The sequence below is a fragment of the Pleurodeles waltl genome, chromosome 2_1, assembly GCF_031143425.1.
Source record: "Pleurodeles waltl isolate 20211129_DDA chromosome 2_1, aPleWal1.hap1.20221129, whole genome shotgun sequence".
Taxonomy (NCBI): domain Eukaryota; kingdom Metazoa; phylum Chordata; class Amphibia; order Caudata; family Salamandridae; genus Pleurodeles; species Pleurodeles waltl.
Window position 1 is genome coordinate 615,632,290 of NC_090438.1, and position 19,823 is coordinate 615,652,112.

Genomic DNA, 19,823 nt, shown 5'->3' on the forward strand with positions numbered 1-19,823 from the left:
AATTTCCGCTCAGGGCCAATGGATGTTTCATGGCAATGTGTGTCATATTTCGATGCATATGCGTCATTTTTTGATGCGTATGCATCAACATTTCTGTCATTATCTGGCTTTGGGTCATTTCTCATTTGTAATGGGGCATGCCAGTTGTGACAATACAGAGATAGGCTGATTGCACCCACATTGGGAATTGCGGTGTATGGGCACATGTGACAGATCATACTACTGCGGACCATGATCCTCTACTTGGTGTACCGGATTTTCAGTCTTCACTGACGCAATAGATGGCCAAACGCTTGGGATACAATTATGTATTACCCAGTTTGGGCATGTTTTGCGTCAAGAGAGGATAGCAAGACGACGCAACTCACTACAATAACTCAATGCCTATGGATCAATGTGTGTGATTTGGCTCCTACTATTGTTGTTGACCCACTGCGTGAGCATCACAAGATGCATTTTTGCAAATCTGCTTGTATGCATGTGGAGTCAATATGTCCAACCCTCAGATGCAAGTCAGTGTGGAAATGAGAGAGGACATGTGTTAGTCATACACATAGCAACAACTGCTGTGTGCACTTCCTAGGTTTTTTGGAACATAAATACCACCAATGACAAAGCATGCACTGGATAGATAGCAGACGGTTGTTCATGTCAATGTACCAAAACTTAGCCATCACATGTCCTGGAATGTTGGATACTACTTCCTAGGCACTTGTTTGTTAACCCACCATGAGTCAGGCATGGGATCATACACGGAGTCCAAAATATAATACACAATTGTAATGTTACGCCACAGTTTGAGTCATATAACTGAGCCATGTCTCTCCTGTGGCTGTGGAGGACCAGCAGACCAAGCAGCACGTGTTCACATATTTCCAGTGGTAAAATGCACAGAGGTGTCTGGTTCATGTGTGTGGGCCAATGTTTAGCCTGTATAATTATTGGGGTCTATGTTGTCACAGTTACGTGCATGTCTAGTCATGAGTCTATGGAGCCATTTCCTGTATCTACAAAGTATCCTTCGCAGATCAATAGAAGGAAAGCCAATGAGGATTTAAGAACACACATGGGGATGGTCCAACCCTGTCATTGCAGACGTGTTATGAGACTGTCAACAGGGCAACCTTGGTGTGCTGACAAAGTTAATGTCTCAGGATTCTTATACCGGCAGGTGTCCTCACAACATTTATACACAGGTTGGCCTCTAAAATTCCCACTGCATCTGGGAACATCAGTGCCTCTGTACTGATTAATCTCACAGCTATTCACCACACAAGCCCCATCAATATGTTGGGAGCAATGTAAATCAGTGTGTGGACTGTCTGGGTCCTAACATGTGTAGACATTTCATGCACATTATCTGACGTTGTTTGTTGTGCTGGAGGCACCATACCCAATTCATGCATACAGCCATGGTACACTGTCACAAATTGTCACTCATGCTTACATGAAACCCAGACAAGGGATAGGCCATGATTCGGCTATTTGGAGACAAGTTCACCCCCATGGCACAATAAATAAACTGATTATGCTATACAATGTATTTTAGTGTGCATTGTAGACGCACCTGACACAATACCCCAGGAGGAATTTGAGGGTTGGGAAAGCAACTATGATACAAATATAGGCCCAAGGAACCTTTAGGGTAACACAAAGACAGGAGCCAGTCAGGCTAACAGGATTCAGGGTCAATCAGGATCCAAACATTTCACAAGGTAAATGCACAGTGGTCAGACTGAGACTGGTCAAAGGTGGAACAGGACTGTGGAAACGGAAAACTGTTTGTCCTGTGTGTTGGAACGTAACACATTAACCCAAGGGCTGTGTTACACAGCTGATTTATACGGCAATGCGTAACACTGTTATAGATAAAATGGCTGCTTCTATGCTGTTCCAAGCAGCTGCAAGGGCAGTGCATGTTCAAATCGCTGGTCTCCATGGAGGTGCTCACAGGTGTGTGCAGCATCAGTCTCTCACAAGTCCTGTAGGTGAGATTCAAGTTCAAAGGGCCAACAGTACTTTTCACATGGGAAGCAATGTACAGGTGATTACAGGTCCTACAGACTACAAGCCAGTGCATTATTTAACCTGACGTCCATGCAGACAGAAGTACAATGACTATGGCATACCATACTAAAGAGGGAAGCACACTGGATTTACATTGTGAGTCTGTGAGTGTGTAGAGGAGGGATTATCTGGGGACACATATTCCCATTCCAGGGACCTCTGAAGAAGGGTGGGCTGAGACAGGGAACATTGGTGTGGCTGGACTTACATTGCGTCTGTTCAGATACTTCGGATTGGTTCAGTGGAGACTTTGTGACTAGCTTTGTACATTCTTTTTTTGGGATTTGGCTTTTGTATCTCTCTTTATATATTTTCTTTAGATGGAGAGTATTAGAATCTTTGGGTTTTCTGAAGCGGATTTCACTAGAATTGTAGGTGCTAGTCTAAATACGGGGTCTGAACCCCTTTTCTCCAACAGTTTAAACAATGATTGGCTTAAACTTCTCAATTTAAAGAAAAAAGCCTGTAGAACTGATGCCCATTCAGAATCCCTTTTAGAGTATCTAAGAGCAGGTACCATCCGCAATGGTTTAAGAGTAAGGAATATTCCTGGCCTGTTTGTGGAGATCAAACAATTTCTAGAAAAATGGTCATTGATCTTGAATCGCTGCTCACGGGACTATATGCTATTAATTATTGAGACAGCTAGAGAAATTGTGTCTGCATTACTCATTGAGATAGAGGAATTGGAGGCCAAACTAAAACAATCGACAGCAGTTGAAGAAGCCAAAAAAAGCTTGACCAAATAAATGTAGATTTTGAGGCATTCAATCAATATCTCATTAAGAGAAAAAACGACAAATTGAAGAAGGATATTAGGTATTTTACTCTAGAAAGGACGTATCCATAATTGGCAGAGCAGTATTACAAACAATCGTCCGGGCCTGTGGGCGAGAGGCAGAATTGGACCTCGAAGAAAGTTGTCACTTTCTCAGATACGTCTGAGTCGAAGGGAGAAGGTAGTTCTCATAGTTTTGATACATTTGGTAATAGACACAATCAGGCAGATTATTTTCAGGCCAATCCTCGTTTTTTAGGCAATCGAAGACGCAATTTCAGATCCAGATTTCGGCAAAATCGTGGGTCCAGACCCCCGAATTCAGATCAAACATTCCATCTCCTTCAGACAAGACGCAACCAGTACTGGAGGGACTGAATAGTATCCCTATCTTCAGTCTAAGTACTAGTGTTTTAAATAAGAGCTCAGAGCATCTGTTGGCAAGGGGCTTGTCATTTGTGCCTAATATGGGTATTAATACATTTGAATTGATGAGAAATCTACAAGCCTTTTTTATATTTATTAGGCTTAAAAAATACTTTTTCTCTTCTCCACCTTCGCTTGTTTCTAATAGATCAAGTCTGAAGCCTCCGTCATCCTTCACTCTGAATTTAGAAGTTGTAGGACCGGAAGTAGCCATTTTTTAGAAATCGGTTGTACAGAAATTTGAGGACATGCTTAGACATATACCTAAATCGAAATATAATCTTGACAAAGAGGAGAACAATTCTTTATGCCATTTAAGAGATAACAACAAGATTACAGTGAAATCTTGTGATAAAGTGGGAGGTATTGCCATATTAGACAACGCAGTATATACGGAGAAAATACTTAATATGCTAAAATGTTCTGAATTCTATAGAGAGATACCTGTGAACCCTTTGAGCGTGATTAAGAGACGTATTAAGGACATAAACAATACTGCCTTGGATTCAGGCCTTATTTGCCAGAAGGAGTATGAATTTTTGATTCCTGATTATACTAGAGTTCCGATTATATATGGACTTCCTAAAGTCCATAAGGATGCGAAGGATCCACCATTACTCCCCATTGTATCTATGATTGGCTCAGCCATTGATCCACTGTACAAATACGTTGAAACATTCTTGAAACCTTTAGTTTCTCAGCTTCCTTCGTACGTCCACGATACGGGTCATTTTATCTCAAAACTTGAGGGTTTGCAATACAACCCAGAACAAGAGATATTAGTTACGATGGACCTGGAGGCACTATATACTAACATACCACAGCAACAGGCTCTTATCTTGAGAGTTTGGGCGAGGATCCCCTCCATGGATTCATTTTGAATTGTCTTGAGATCATCTTCTTTAACAACTATTTTGACTTTAATGGAACAATTTACCAACAAATCAAGGGGCGTCAGCATGGGAGCTGTCTGTGTCCCCAGTGTAGCCAATTTGAATGTTGGAGCATTTGAGGAGAAACATATTTATAATGAAGTGGCTCCTTTTTTTGAGAATGTACATCTATGGTGTAGATACATAGATGATGTGTTTTTCATTTGGAAAGGTGAGGAGTATGCGTTACACAAGTTTTTCCTATGGTTGAATCTTTGTGACAGTAATTTGAAGTTTACTATTAAACAAGATCATAATCAGGTGGAGTTTTTAGATGTTTATATTAAACATCTAGATGGACACCTTGCAATGTCTCTTTTTACAAAACCGACGGCTAGGAACACTCTTCTACCCTTTGATAGTTTCCATTCCAGGAGTCAGAGACAGGCGATTCCTTTTTCACAGTTTCTACGATTGAGAAGGAACTGTACAGAAAAGAAAGATTTTCTAAAACACGATGAGGTTCTCTCGTACAAAATTGAACAAAGAGGCTATCCTAAGAAAGTGATCAGAGATTCGCTAAGGCGAGCGAAGTATTACAATCGTGATTCTCTCTTTCAAGTTAAGGACCAGAGTAGCAGTGATAGATTAGCCTGTGTAGTACATCATTCCACTCTGAATAAACAGATTAGAAAGATCATTAAATCTGAGAGGCATATCTTGAACACCAATACAGATGCAGTTTGGCTTGAGAAACCATTATTGGCATTTAAAAGGAATAAAAATTTGCGAAACATCTTGGTGAAATCTGCTATGAGGCGTACTTCTGATCCTGTTCAAAGATCAATCACAGGATTGGACCAGGTGAAGGGGAATTTTAAATGTGGCAATTACCATGTCTGTGAAACAGCTTTGGCAACTAGGGACATTACACACAATGGGAGGAAAAAGTTCCTCACTGCAAAGACAAATTGCAGATCCAAAAATGTGATTTATGATTATCTCATCCTATGCCCGTGTAACCGGGGACATTTTGGTGAGACTTCCAGGGAGTTCAGAATTCGTTTGTCTGAACATAAGTCCACAATTAGAACTCGGAGACCCAATGCTCCGTTAGTGGCCCATAGGGTTGCCCACAACCATGACGAGAATCAGATGAGATGGGTCATACTGGAAAAAGTAAGTGCAAGGGATGATATGGGTTCAGAACAATCTAGGAAAAAGAAGGAAGTATTTTGGATTTTCTTTTAAGAGACATACAAGAGAGGCCTGAACGAGGATATTCCTGGTGTAATGTCATGTGAGATCTCTGTGGGGGGTCTCCTACGTTCCTACCTATTGGACCAGTCTCTGTGACTGCATTTTTGAGTCAGGGATTTCTATTTAAGTTATTTTTTCCAGTGTGAAATTTTTTGAGTGCTTATTTATGTATATATATTTTTTAATGTACGGTTACCAAAGGGTGGATATGATTATACTGCGTAGATACTCTGAATACACCTATTGGGTGACTGGTTATTTCGTTTTTCCTGCTGCTCTGCTGAGTATCTGTATATTTTCTACATTAAGTCTGAAAGTATTATCCATGGGAAACATCCTTTTTTACGACTTTTTTTTTCCGAAGGTCGTGGTTAACGAAAGCGCAACAACGCTTTTTTTAACCACAACTTCGGTTTTTTGTGCCTTAACTACGTATGTTCTGAACAACGAACATGCGTGGTTAAGGTACAAAGAAGGGACTTGGCGAAGGTAAGTGTGGGTTTAGGTTTTGGGGAGGGGGTGGGGGGTCAGGGGGTTTTAGGTTTTGGGGTGGGGTTGGGGGGGGTGGGGCGTTTTTGGGAGTGGGTGGGGGGTCAGGGGGTTTTAGGTTTTGGGGTGGGGTTGAGGGGGTGGGATGTTTTTGCTTTTGGGGAGTGGATGGGGGGTCAGGGGGTTTTAGGTTTTAGGGTGGGGTTGGGGGGTGGGGCGTTTTTGGTTTTGGGGAGTGGGTGGGGGGTCAGGGTTTTTAGGTTTTGGGGTGGGTTTGGGGGGGTGGGGCGTTTTTGGTTTTGGGGAGTGGGTGGGGGGTCAGGGGGTTTTAGGTTTTGGGGTGGGGTTGGGGGGGTGGGGTGAGGGATGTAGGGTGAATGGTGCCTATTGCTAATGATTTTATCAGGAATGCCTTTACAACGAAATATCGTTGTTAAGGCATTCGTGGTAAAATCATTAGTAGTAGCAACGAGGTTGGTGTTCCGACCTCGTTGTTAAGGCAGTAGTTGTTTTTGCAGTCGTTGTTTCGTCGTACAGTCATTATCCATTGTTGTGGACAGGATTAGGAATGGTTAAATAACCATTTGCATCTTTTTTTTCCTTCTGTTGCAGGTGAACGATATTCGTTCACCTGTCTACATCATGGAGTATTTTTGGCACTATTTGCGGTGTATTTTAGCGTATGTATTACCCTCCATGCTAAGATGGCCGCCATTGAGAAGGGATCTGAGGATGTGATGTGTACATCCTTTTTCTATGTTGATTAAATTCTTCTCGGACGCGGTTATTTGGCGTTGTTTAAAGTACAGAGAAACACGGTGTGTCAGTTTCTTTACTGCCGAACCGGTTGTTTCATATGGCTGACCCCCGCTACCAGAACGATAAGGTATGAGACGGTCTTTGGGTATATATGAGGAAGGAAGAGGCGATATTTAGAAGGCTCTGTAGTATTGCACGATTTGGGCTAATTACAGCGTTTTTGGTTCTGTTTGCGCTATTCCCTTTTGCCAACAGCTGTAGCCCCGCTAGATCGAATAGGGGAAGAGTTGATATTTGAGAAGAGTTGAGCTAGAGGTTATACTGGGTAAGCAGTTGATTATTGTTTCACGTGTTGGGTTATCCTTTTCTTCTTCTTTTTGGGGTCTAAACTCTTCTTTTTCTGAAGACACTTGGGCTTTTAGGTGACCTGCACTATTGGTTGCATGGGCACGTATTCTCACTGATTCCGATCAGTTTTATGTGTGAACAGACGCAATATATGTTTTGGTGTTATATTGAGGTGTTTGGTATAGGATTATCTTTATTATTTTAATTAGATACTCAATGTGAAGAGGATATTTTGTGAACCACTACGGATTAATTGCCCTGATGAAGGTGGCTGTGAATAAGGGGTATTGACCCCGATGTGGAACTCCACCGAAATGCGCGTCGGCAATTTCAATAGCGCATGATTGAAGATAACGGGAAATGGATTATACTCCAAAGATGGACAGGATGGAGTAGCGTCAGTGAACATGTGAACTGACGGTACTAGCACGAACCTTTGTGACATTCACTTCGATAAGGAATGCTCGGATCTTTTGATAACCATTTGAAGACCAGTTTGATTTCATTCAGCCAAAAGTTGAATTTATATATGGACAATATTGGCGATCTGAATGTGATTTGATGTTAATGTCGTATGTGTTTGTAGGATGTGGTGTTGTGTATAGTGAATTGTTTTATTGTTTTCTTTGTTTGTATTGTTTTATGAGCTCTGGGTAAGGGGGGTTTATTGATCAAGCATTAAAATAATATATTTGTTTTTGAATACATATTGATATTGTGAATACATGTTGATCATTATCAAAGAAAGCTATATTTCAGTTTCTGTACTTCCTGGACTGAACTGACTGGCGAAAGGTTTAGGAGAGTGATACTTCTTTCTACTGGTGTGGCTGGACTTAGGACATGGGCTGCCATGTGCAGGGGATGTCATGTGAGCAATGCTAGTCATACCTGGGGCACTTGTGCTATGAATTTGCTGCTTATATGGAAATCTAGTCACACATAGGGGGTCATTTTGACCTCGGTGGTCTTTTGACCAGACCGCCGAGGGACCGCCGTGCTGAAGACCGCCAGTGGTGGCGGTTTTCCGCTCGGCGTATTATGATTGCTGGCAGCCCTCCGTCCTTTTTCGGACGGAGAGCCGCCAGCAGCCATACTGGCGGGCGGCGGGGAAGTGGAGGTTGCTCCACCTCCACCGCCACGTCAACAGAACACCGCCCACCGAATCACGTCCCGTGATTCGGTGTGGCGGTGTTCTGTTGACGGTGTGGTGGCGGCGGAGCAGCCCCCATGGGTCCCGTCCCCTCCCGGAGGATCAATGGACCAAGTAAGTTGATCGTCCGTTAGGGGAGGGGGTTGGGGGGGTGTTGTGTGTTTTGTGCGTGCATGGGGGTGTGCGTGTGTGTATGTAGCGGGGGTATGTGAGTGCGTGTATGCATGCGGGGGTGTTGTGTGTTTGGAAATGAGTGCGTGTATGTCTGTATGTATGTCTGTATGGATGTGTGCGTGTATGTCTGAATGTGGGTGTGTGTGTATGACTGTGTGTGTGGCTGTTGGCATGTATGCTGATGTGTGTGCGGGTATGTGTGTTGGTGGTGCCTGCGTGCGTGTCGGGTGTGTATGTGTAATGTAATGTTGGGGGTAGGGGTGGGGAGGGGGGTCCTTCCACCTTTGGGGGTGGCAAGGGTGGTGGGGGGTGTAGGGGAAGGGCTCGGGGTGGGGGTGGCGGGTGGGGGAGACCCCTATCAGTGCCAGGGAAGGAATTCCCTGGCACTGATAGTGCTCACCGCCATGGATTTCATGGCAGTTCCAAACACCATGAAATCCATGGCGGTCAGCCGGGTCATGATACCACCGGCGGTATTGTGACGACCGCGGGGCTGGAGACCCAGGTCTCCAGCCCAGCGGTAGTCTCCGCCCTGGCGGTCGGAACGGAGAAGTGGCGGATGACCATGGCGGTAACCGCCATGGTCATAATTTCAAAATTTTTACCGCCAGCCTGTTGGCGGTAAGACCGCCGCTTCTCCGCCGACCGCCAGGGTCGTAATGACCCCCATAGTCCTTGCAAAGATAGGTGATGTAAGACTTACTGCTGTCAAGGGTCTGGTCATACATTCCTGTTACCAATGCAATAGCACATCCACTGCCTCATGTATGAGGCATTTTTTTACCTTATTGACTGATGGTGTCTTTGTTGTGTGCCATATGCTGCGATGAACCATGTTGCCAACATGCATGTGTGAAATAGGTGTGGTCCTCTGCTATTGCCCTTCAAATGTGAAATGTACAGGATATATGTCATTTACAGTGTGAGTGAATGTGGCTGTACATTCATACGCATCTAACTAGTTTAGGAATGTTCTGTGTCCTAATCGGTATTTCAGCAATGCTCCATGAGGCTACACTCTGATTCTGATAATTAGAGATAATGTTATGCACAAATGATTATCCAGACCATGATAAAGTGATTAGTGTAGGTGTTTATTTACATATGGTAAGACAGTGGTGATGGATGAGTAGAGTCAAAAGAAATTGTGGACAATGTGTTGTCTCCGACGCAATCCTGCAGCTGTGTTTGGATGGTCCTCCTCATGTTGATGGACAACATCCTCTTCTTCCTCCTCTTCAGGCATAGGGGAATGTTCCTTCTTACACATATGTTGTGCAGGATGGCACAGGTCAAAATTATTTTGCACACCATTTCTGGTGAGTATAGGAGGCTGCCTCTGGTGATGTCGAGGCACCTGAATCTTGACTTCAGGATGCCAAAGGTCCTCTCGACTATGGCACGTGTCCTCCTATGTGCCTCATTATAGGCACGCTCTGCTGCAGTGCTTGGGTTTGCAAATGGGGTCATGATCCATGGCTGGATCCCATACCCTGGATCAGCTGAAATAGAAAATGAGTGAGAACATGTTGATGTACCTTGCACCACAAATATCACTTTGCATGGCAGATGTTCTCTTGTGTTGTCTGTGACTCATTGGTGTTTGTGTAATTGTGCAGAATCCTAAGCTTCTAGGATGTACCCTCAGCATTTAGTTGTTTCCTTATCTGAATGGGTGTTTGGCTGTTGACCTGATGTCAGCAGTATTTTTGTAGAGTTGCAGTACAGTGTGTACTCCCTTGCATTGTGACTTGTGAAATAGGTGTCCCTGTTTCTTAAATGGGGGTGAGATGATACTTTCATACACAGAATCAATTCAACAGTGGTGGTAACACAGTTGCATCTATATACCCTGGACATCCCATACAATTACACATATGCAATAGAATTATTTAACCATCAGTGAGACCCTTAGATTTTGCAAGGTGACAATGTGCAAAACATCTCCGTACGTTGTGAGCACTGACGTGTTAACAATTGACTATGCACTAATTTTACTTGTGTGACAAGTTCACTGCAGACCTATTTCTCTGCCCTTGCCAAGTCGACTCAGGTTGTAACGTGTACCTATACTACTGAACATGTTCTAGTTCAGATAGCTAACTTGGTTGTGAGGTTGTCATTTAGAGTTTCAGAAGGTCCGTATGCCAGTACATCTGTTGTGTGTGTGTTAAGTTGTCGCAATGCGTATGTGTAGGAATGTGCACTTTCAATATTGTCCCATCAATACGTGTTTTTCGCACAGTCCACGTGCTTCTTGGTTGTGGGCAGTGTGAGAGCAGGAGTGATGTGAGATATTGGTACAGCCTCAATGATTGCACATGACCTTCAATGGAGTCATCATCATGCAATGTGTGTCATGGTGTTTGACCTGCAGCAAAAAACATTACACACCCCTTACACAGTACGTATTGGTTTGAAGGGTGTTGGATTGAGTGTTATTGATGTGATATTGAAAGATTAATCTTCCCAAATGTACTGCCAGTTGGGGCCATGTCTTTGTCATTGTGTTGTTGTAAATGTTTCCCTGTGTCTGTGGAGTGGCATCTGTTGTTATTTGGAACTGTCATTTGTCCCTAGGTGTGTCTCCCATTGGGTGAGGATATCAAACATGCCTAGCGGTGTCACAACTTCAGTGTGTCCCTGTCCACGTGTCGATGTTGTGGTGTATGTGTTGTATGTCCTAGAGGGTTGCTGTGCAGTGTGTATGTAACTGGGTTTCTGTACTTACCAACAAGTAGGCCATTTCCATATCTTCCATCCTGGAAGTGTTGATTGATGGTGCAGTGACGGGAGATGAATAAATCGTGTACACTCTCAGGATACTTTGCCACGATGTTGGTGATCAAACCCCGGTGATCGACAATGGCCTGCACATTAATGGAGTGTATGTGCTTCCTGTTGCGGTATAGATGTTCGGTTGCAGCAGATGGCACAATGCGTACATGTGTGCAGTCAATGGCACCAAGGACGTGTGGGAAGCCATTAATTTGGTAAAACCCCTATTTTGTCTCCTGCTGCTTCTGCTGTGTGTTGGGAAAGCTGATGTGGGGCGGGGTGTGAGGGAGATGATGCCATCCAGTACCTTGGGTAGGAAGGCGGAGAATGATGGCTGTGAGATCCCAGCAACCAGGGAGCCAGTGGTTTGAAAGGAGCCACTTGCCAACATGTGTAGTACAGCTAGCAGCATGGTTTCTGGTGGAATGGTGCAGGGTGTCTGCAAGTTGGGTGCCAACTGTGGCTCAATGTTGCACGGCAGCTGCTGAATGGCTTGCCAGTTAAGCCTGTACCTCTGAAAGATGTCTTGTTGGCGGAGTCCCAGAAGAGTTGTCCTGGTGCGGAATATCCTCTCCTGCCTTCTGCGTTGCCTTTGGGGTCCCTGCTGGTGTTGTGGAAGCTGCTGTTGTTGGTCCTGTGCTCTGCGTCTGCGTGCATGCTGGATGAAAAGCACCTCCATGTCTTCCTTTTGGAGCTCTGCTTTTGCTTCTGTGTGTTTTCATTAAGTACAGGTGGGTTTGCCCCATTTTAACGCCTGCCCTGACCCAGGCGTTATTTTTTACGCAAATCGGGCTGTGCGTCATTTTCTTCCTCCGCCTCCCGGCCGTGCGTCATTTTTGCGAAGTAGCATAAATAAGGCGCACTGGGTTTAAGTAATTTTTGGGACGGGAACGCCTACCTTGCATGTCAATAACAAAAGGCGGTTTCCCGTATCCAGAAAATGATGCACACGGCGGAATTTTGCCATTTGTGGGCTCGGGCGTCAGAGTTTAAATATGGTGCACGGTTTGCACCGAATGTACGTCAAACTTTTTGATGCACATTTGGCGCAAACAGAGTATAAATATGCCCCTTTGTACTTAAAAAAAAGAGAGGGAAGCAAACCCAGCTGGACGTGAACCCTGAGTGCTCAGTGTGAAGGTCGCAGCTATAGCTTTCTTTTTATGCTTTTTTTTTTTTGCCCTTTATGGGCTATCTGGTATCTCGAGGGAGCCCTCAAGGGATCCCCTGTGATCCCTATATATTTTTTTAAAACATTTCACAACGCCCTTTACTGGCTATCTGGCACAACCTTAACATGTGTTAACGTGTTTTGCAAAATCAGAAATTCACAACATCTATGCTACCCATTACTTGCACATCTGCTGCAATACTTATGAACTCACAACATTTATACTAATAGTAAGAACACTTAAAACCACATCATTAAATAACAAAACATACTCAAAAATAAACAATACTAAATTCATTGTTGACATTAATTCATAGTTTTAATACTAGTTCGATAGATAATCTGACCTGTTTTATTGCTTGTGTCATTTGTAAATGCAACTGTCACAACAAGGTGCGGTCATGAGCAGTGCATGTGATGTGTGCATCTCTGATGTTTTTAAATGTAGGTCAAGGCAGAATAACTTAAGCTAATCAAACTTTCATTTTAATGCAAAAAACATACATGTATATTACAGGGTAAGCCTTCATATTGAATGTTTGCCAGTTGTTTCAAAAATTAAAATTCACAGATAAGAGGCCCCTTCACTGTGGATAGTGAACCAGATGTACAAAGCCATTTAGCATTTCTTAATGGTCCGAATCGCTATTTCGGGCCGTTAAGAAATGCTAAATGAGATTTTCAGATATACAAAGCCCTTTAGGTAATCGCAAATTACGATACTCTAAATAGGAGATCGCAAACAAGGATTACCTATTTGCGATTCCTATTCAGATGTACAAAGCATTTCTTAAATGCGAATTGGGCTTTTAGGAAATGCAATTACTATTGACTCCAAGTCGATGTTAAAAAAACACAACCAAAGATGCTTTTTTTAAAGTACAATAGGGCATATGTGTGCTCTACATGTGCACCACTATTTTTGTGGTGCATCACGGAGGGGCCTTTTGCCCATAGCCATCCTTGGTTTTGCATTTACAAAATAGCGATTTCCTAACCTAATAGGAAATTGCTATTTTGCAAATGAGAAACCGGCCCATTTTAACAAATGGCATGGAATTTCTTAAATGTGATTTTGAATCACTATTAAGAAATCAGTATTTTGATACATATAATTCTGCATTTCCTAAGTAGCGATTTCTATGGAGTTGCTATTCAGGAAATGGAAAATTGCACCTCTGTAAATGCAACCCAATGTCCCATAATTCATAGTCTTGAATTCATTTGCAGGACATTTATCTTTCCTAAACAAATAGTTACATATTTAACATAGCAAGTCTTACACGGGGACCTCGCTGCTCATATAGCATTAATCAGATGACATAATAAGCTCACCCATGCAGACTGATCCATGGTTCAGGCAAGTATCAAATAATCCTTGAGTCTGTGAAAATAAACATTGTAAACACAAAACCCTGTCAGAAAATATGTAAACACGCTGTCCCACACTACACTTACACCTGAACATAACTAAGCATTTCAGTGGTTTTATGCGTTTGAGCTCAAACATGCCTCGCTTTTTAACTGTTTTGTCAGTGAATTTCATTGCTTTTTTCTGTGATTAACTTATTTTATTTTCAACCTACACTGTGCTCGGCCTTCGTTTGTGTATAACAGGAGTTGGCCACTGCTCCAGCGATTAGAAATCCTAGCTGTTACCTCAGATTAAATAGTGGATCTCACACCTTAGGCTGATGACTCAACACAACATTGATTTGAGAGGATCTCAATAGTGCATGTCATAATAAGCATCAATTAACAATAGATCAATAATCTAATTACACTACAATGACCACACCAGTTTATTAAGAAGGTTTATAAATTTATTTCCCTATATCAACAATGCTAAAGTCCCGAAAATAATTCTCAAACATAAATGATACACATAAGGAATCATAAATGACTGATTAGAACGCCTCATATATATGAGTTTAAGTAAAGCAAGTAAACAAATTAATTCAATTGTTATAACACAACTTATTAGCACCAAAATCTGCGACAGCGAAAAATATACATTTAAGCAATAGATCAAAGAATGCCAACATGAATCATGAGCATTTAATGATAAACACCCTCACTAACCACTAATTAGCATTAACATGTTTGGGCTTCAAGTAAAAGTTTTAGAAACACAAATTTAGAAAAACATACTAACTTGGATTATTTAAAAAAATTATATTATTATGCAGCAATTAATCCATGAGTTGCAGCTGGTACCTGTAAAACAAAAGACACATATAATAATTGCAATTTATACATTAACCGTAAGATAACAACAAGAAGATTGCTTCAGTAAGGGGACACCATCAGTAAGAACAATCTATAAATCTCATAAGTCTATATGACTGGAAAACACTCCATTTATTCTAACTCTGTCTGTAACACTGGAAAGTCTCTGAAAAATCTCATAAAGTCTGCTGTTAGCTCTCTCTCTCCATCTCTCTCTAAGAATAAGTGACAGAATGTTATATTAATCTTTACAAAGCTCACGATTGGTCAGGACATGGGATGTTGCACATTCAGCCAATAAAACTACTATAATAACTAAAATTCATTGACGACATCACTATCTAAACACAATTGTAACAATTTCTTTGTCTCTTCCATCTCGTCTGTGGCTCCATTGTTCCAACTCGTCAGAATCTCAGGTTCAGAAGGAAACGTCTAACATTGTTTCATCTACTTCCATCCTCGAGGAAGAAACCACACGTTAGTGACATTTTCTAAACAATAGGACAGTCAAACATTAACAATGACCTAATAAATCTGACCTTGTAAGACATAACACAAAACTCCACTAGGAGAAGCTGTTTGCATGTCTATAAACTATTAAGCACACTGTCTTTTGAGTAAGCATTGAGCAATGAAAAGCAACTGCAAAGCTATCTAAAGTAAGCCTTAAGTAGAAAACAAAATGGATTATGGTGGCCATTTACAAAAGTCACCCATTTTGTTAGCAATCATTAGATAAATCACACATTAGTTTATCAAGATCAATACATTAATAATCATAACTTTTATCAGTAAAATCTCTGCTCCTGCACCACCCTACCTGGCCTGCTGCCATGCCCTGCACCCAAACAGCAGTGGATGTCATGACCGCTCAACCTAGGCTGCACATGGTGAAGGCCATGTGCAGTAGGGTCGGCCATAGCTTACAGAAGGTTGGACACTGGCCTGGGCTGAGCAACCTACCTCTTGCCTTACAAGCAATATCAAACACTAATTTGAGAGTTTTGGCTTTACTTGTACTGTTTTTCTTTTTACACAGCCTAGAAAGTCGCAAGTTAAAGTGACTTGTGACAAAATGTCCATCGAATTTAGCACCTAAAATGGCTGCTCACTCATTGCTGTGTACTCATGACTCAGAGCCACCAGAGTTTTAATACATCCCAAAAATATTTCCAGCACTAATCCAGCTAGTCACGTTGTAGAGTTTGAAAATGGAATTGACATGATTGATTCACAAGTTTAAGCGCCAGAGATACAGAAACGTATTAACCTGTTAAAGCCCACCGGCATCTCTTTTAAAAACTAATATCACAAAAACCTTTGAATGGATTCACAAACCATACCGAAAAAGCTCACTCCCTGGGTAAAGTGTCCTTTCATGCTAAGGTTGATGTAAAGAGGCCTCTATAAATTCAACTTAGAGTCATACCTCTTGGTGATGTGTTGTGATTCATTTACAAACCTACATTGTACCAACACGCTGCAAAATGGCTTTCTAGTAAATATTAGTTAACCTACTAAAAGAGAAGGAATTACAATGAAACACATACTGCATATTTCTTAACGAAATCACATTGTAGGGAACAACAAACTATGGCCCTCATTACAACCATGGCGGTATTGACCGCCTACCGCCATGGCAACAGCCGCCAACATACAGCCGCCGTGGCTACCAGCCAGCAACGCGTATTATGACCGCCAACGGTATGCCGCCAGAATCTGGCAGAACACCGCCGACGGTCATGGCGGCGGTAAGGCGGCGCTGCTCACAGCAGCACCGCCTCGCCAGCAAAACACCGCTGACCGTATCATGAGCAATGATATGGCCTGGCGGTGTTTTGCTGGCTGACGCTGCTGCTGACAGCAGCGCCGCGGACCGTCTCCAGCCAGAGGACCCCCTGCAAGCAGGTAAGTCGGGTTCTCTGACCGGAGAGGGGGTTGGGGGGTGTTGTGTGTATGTGGGGGTGTGTGTATGTTTTGGGATGCGTGCATGCGGGTGTGAGTCGCGTTGGATGCATGCATGAATGAGTGATTGTGAGTATTGTGTGTTGTGGATGCATGTGTGTGACAAGCTATGTTGGTGTGTGTTGTGGTGTGTGGGCATGTATGTGTGCATGCGTGGGTGGTGGTGGGTATGCATGTGTGCATGTGTGTATATGGGTGCGCATTTGTATATATGCGGGGCAGGAGCGGGTAAAGGAGGGTGGAGGAGGACTCTGCGGAGGGGGTAGGGGTGGTGGAGACCCCTATCGGTGTCTACTGCCATGGTTTTCGGGGCGATAAGTTTGGTGCGAAAACCATGGCGGTAGGCCGGGTCATAATCCCGAAGGTGGGAAAGTGACGGCCGCCGGGCTGGAGACCAAAGTCTCCAGCCCAGCGGCCCTTACCATCCTGGCAGTCGGTGTGTTAAAGTGGTGGTGTTGGATGGTGGTAACCGCCAGGGTCCAAATCCCATTTCTTTTACCGCCGGCCTGTTGGCGGTATTACCGCCGCTTTAACACTGACCGCCAGGGTTGTAATGAGGGCCTATGTATTCATCATATAAGAGGCCTTAGAAATAGTTCTGATTTCACTATTCCCAATGGTTTAACCACCTGATATGAGTCCAGTGTGGGGTGCAGAAATCCAGAGTGGGGTGGTGTGAGGAAGAAAGTTCTGAATATCTTTTTGAGGGGGGAGCATTACATGAGCCCTGGTCATTGGTTGCAATTTGGTTTGCGACTGCCGAACAAGTCTGTGCTGCAATGCAGCCCATTCCCCCAAACTGCTTTTACTGACTGACGTTTCCAGCTAATAACATGGGGGTCTTAATTCCTGCTCTCTGGAAATTGGGGTGTGGGAATCATGTCATAATTGTACAGAGTGGCGCTCTACAAGGTATTTCCACACCACACAAGTCATAATCAAGTCTTTGTCTTTGCAGTGCCAGGAGACCACTACGGTGCTGAATGATTTTCTAAACAAATGCATAAGGATACGTTTCCGCCCTATCAAGAATGTACCTAGATTCTTTCCGGCAATTGAGAAGTATAACAATAGGACAATTTAATTCTCTATAATAGTTCATGTGCATATACCGATAAATTAAAATGTTAAGTGACAAAATTAAGGGGATGAATATTCGAAAAAAACTAATAGAGGTCCAGAAAGTAAAATGAAATGTCCAAAAAAGCATGAATTTGTCCACGACCGTGTTCCATCACGGTGGAGTGTTTGGAACATTGAGGAATAATACAACATGAATGATTTTAAACTGTAACTAACTTGAATTTATTATAAGTGATTGCAAAAGTGGAATTAAAAAGTGTATTCAAAATGATAACTTGGAGAAAATAAAAATTTGCCCCAGAAAGCACAACTGGCAGAGAAAAGAAAGCAGTTCTAAAACATTGCAAACAGAGAAGGTTTGGGAATTCATTAGACAAAGAAGAACCCTCGTGGCGGAGCCTGCAAGCTGGTATGGTACCAGAAAACACGTTATCCAAATAACAAGAAAACAGCGCATGAGGAATATTGTTCAGGAAATCAGCCCAGCATGCCTGCATTAAAAAGTAGGAGCATGTTCAAGCAGGCAATGATATAAATGTTTGTCAACTATAATGCAGAACTGAAAACACGCCATATGACAAGAGGTTGTTGTCGGTAGCACAGAAAAAAAGAAGAGCAACAAAAGCTCAAAAATAAAAACTCCGATAATAGGCCAACAAATAAAAAGAACTCGCGTCAAGAAGAGATAATACATCAGCTGCCAGCTGCAAACAGAAATAACACCTGGTGTAAGGAGTACAAAAGGAACAGAGCTCGATTGTGAAACATTCCCTTAGTCAAATATTGATCGATTCAAGACACTGGTGTGCAGCACAAAAAACTAAAAATGACTGACCTGATTAAACCAGCATACTGTGGATACTTTGTGGAATTAATACATTTCCATGCAGACTCAAATATGTATCGGTTATATGTCTAACTATTCAGGGATATGAACTGTTTAATTACTATTACGCTGAGATCCGTAATCACTTATGAATCATCTCTTTACTCCTGCTTTTTTTTTCTTTACGTGCACTGGAACAGTGCTCCATGAAATCCATGTAGGCTGTCACTTATGTACCGGATCGGATTTCTTGTGTAAATTTCGCTGGAGAGTGTGATTCAGTGATATTTTACGTTGGATTATCAACATTGGATTATTATTTTATTATCTTAATGCTCCCTACTTCCCATCATTTTTATAATTTATGGGGAGGGAGCCTGATTCAAGTAGGTTGTAGCTTTGCAGGGCCTTGGTTGCTTCCAGACTTTGGCCCAAATTTCCGAAAAGCTAGCTCTGTCTTTGGGCTATTTTCTTTACGCAAAAGAGGTGCTACCCAGCGATATATTTAAATATTGCGCTAGAGCAGTTTAACTAAACATTTCCTAACTTTGCATCATTTTTTAGGAGCGTCTCCTCACCTTGTGTCGTTTAACGACAATGATATGCAAGGTAGGCGTTCCCTCCTAAAAAATGACACTAGCCCGCTAGCGCCATATCTATAAGCGATGGAAAAATGACGCACACCTAGGATCGGACCCAAAAAATGACACTAATGCCAATTAGCGTGAAAAATTTAACGTCTGGTGAGACCGGGCATTAAAAAAGAGGCCCAGCCACAGCTACATAAGGTAAACACATAGAAGGAATCCCTTTCTGCCTTCCTCCCTATGGTAATGGACGCCATCATCCACCTCACACCCCACCACATCCGGTTCTCAAACACCCAGCAACTGCAGCAGGAGACCAAACAAGGTTTCTACAAAATTGCTGGGTTCCCGCAAGTGCTGGGTGCAATAGACTGCACACATGTCCAACTTGTATCTCCTGCTGCAACAGAATACTTCTTCAGGAATAGGAAACACACACTCAATTAATGTGCAGACCATTGTGGGCCATCATGGAATATCTACAAACATCCTGACTAAATATCCTAAAAACGTCCATGATGCCTACATATTCAGACACTCAACAATTAATCAACGCTTTCAGGATGGACAATATGGCAATGACCTACTCGTAGGTAAGCAAGCTTACACATCATAACACAGACAAAACACTAAACATGTTGGAGAAACAATACCTACACCACACTACACACACATGGACAGGGAAAAACAGATGTGTGCACAACAGCACATATGCCACATTCCTCACTACCCCCCACTCAATGCACAATGCACATCATCTTCATATATGCCCATATGTAGAAGTTCTTAGCACCACCTGAGTGACACTTTACATGAGGGACTGGTGGAGCAATGTCCCCTTTGCATTCAAATGCT

General features: G+C 42.7%; 1 long non-coding RNA gene across 1 annotated transcript in view; it reads left to right on the forward strand.

Moving 5' to 3' along the window:
* The first annotated feature begins 6,718 nt into the window (after nucleotides 1-6,718).
* Nucleotides 6,719-19,823, forward strand: part of LOC138259057 (uncharacterized) — a 42,439-nt gene continuing 29,334 nt past the window's right edge. The window contains exons 1-2 of the long non-coding RNA XR_011198629.1: nucleotides 6,719-6,778; nucleotides 6,907-6,976. This is a non-coding gene — a long non-coding RNA (uncharacterized lncRNA). The remainder of the gene's footprint in view (nucleotides 6,779-6,906; nucleotides 6,977-19,823) is intronic.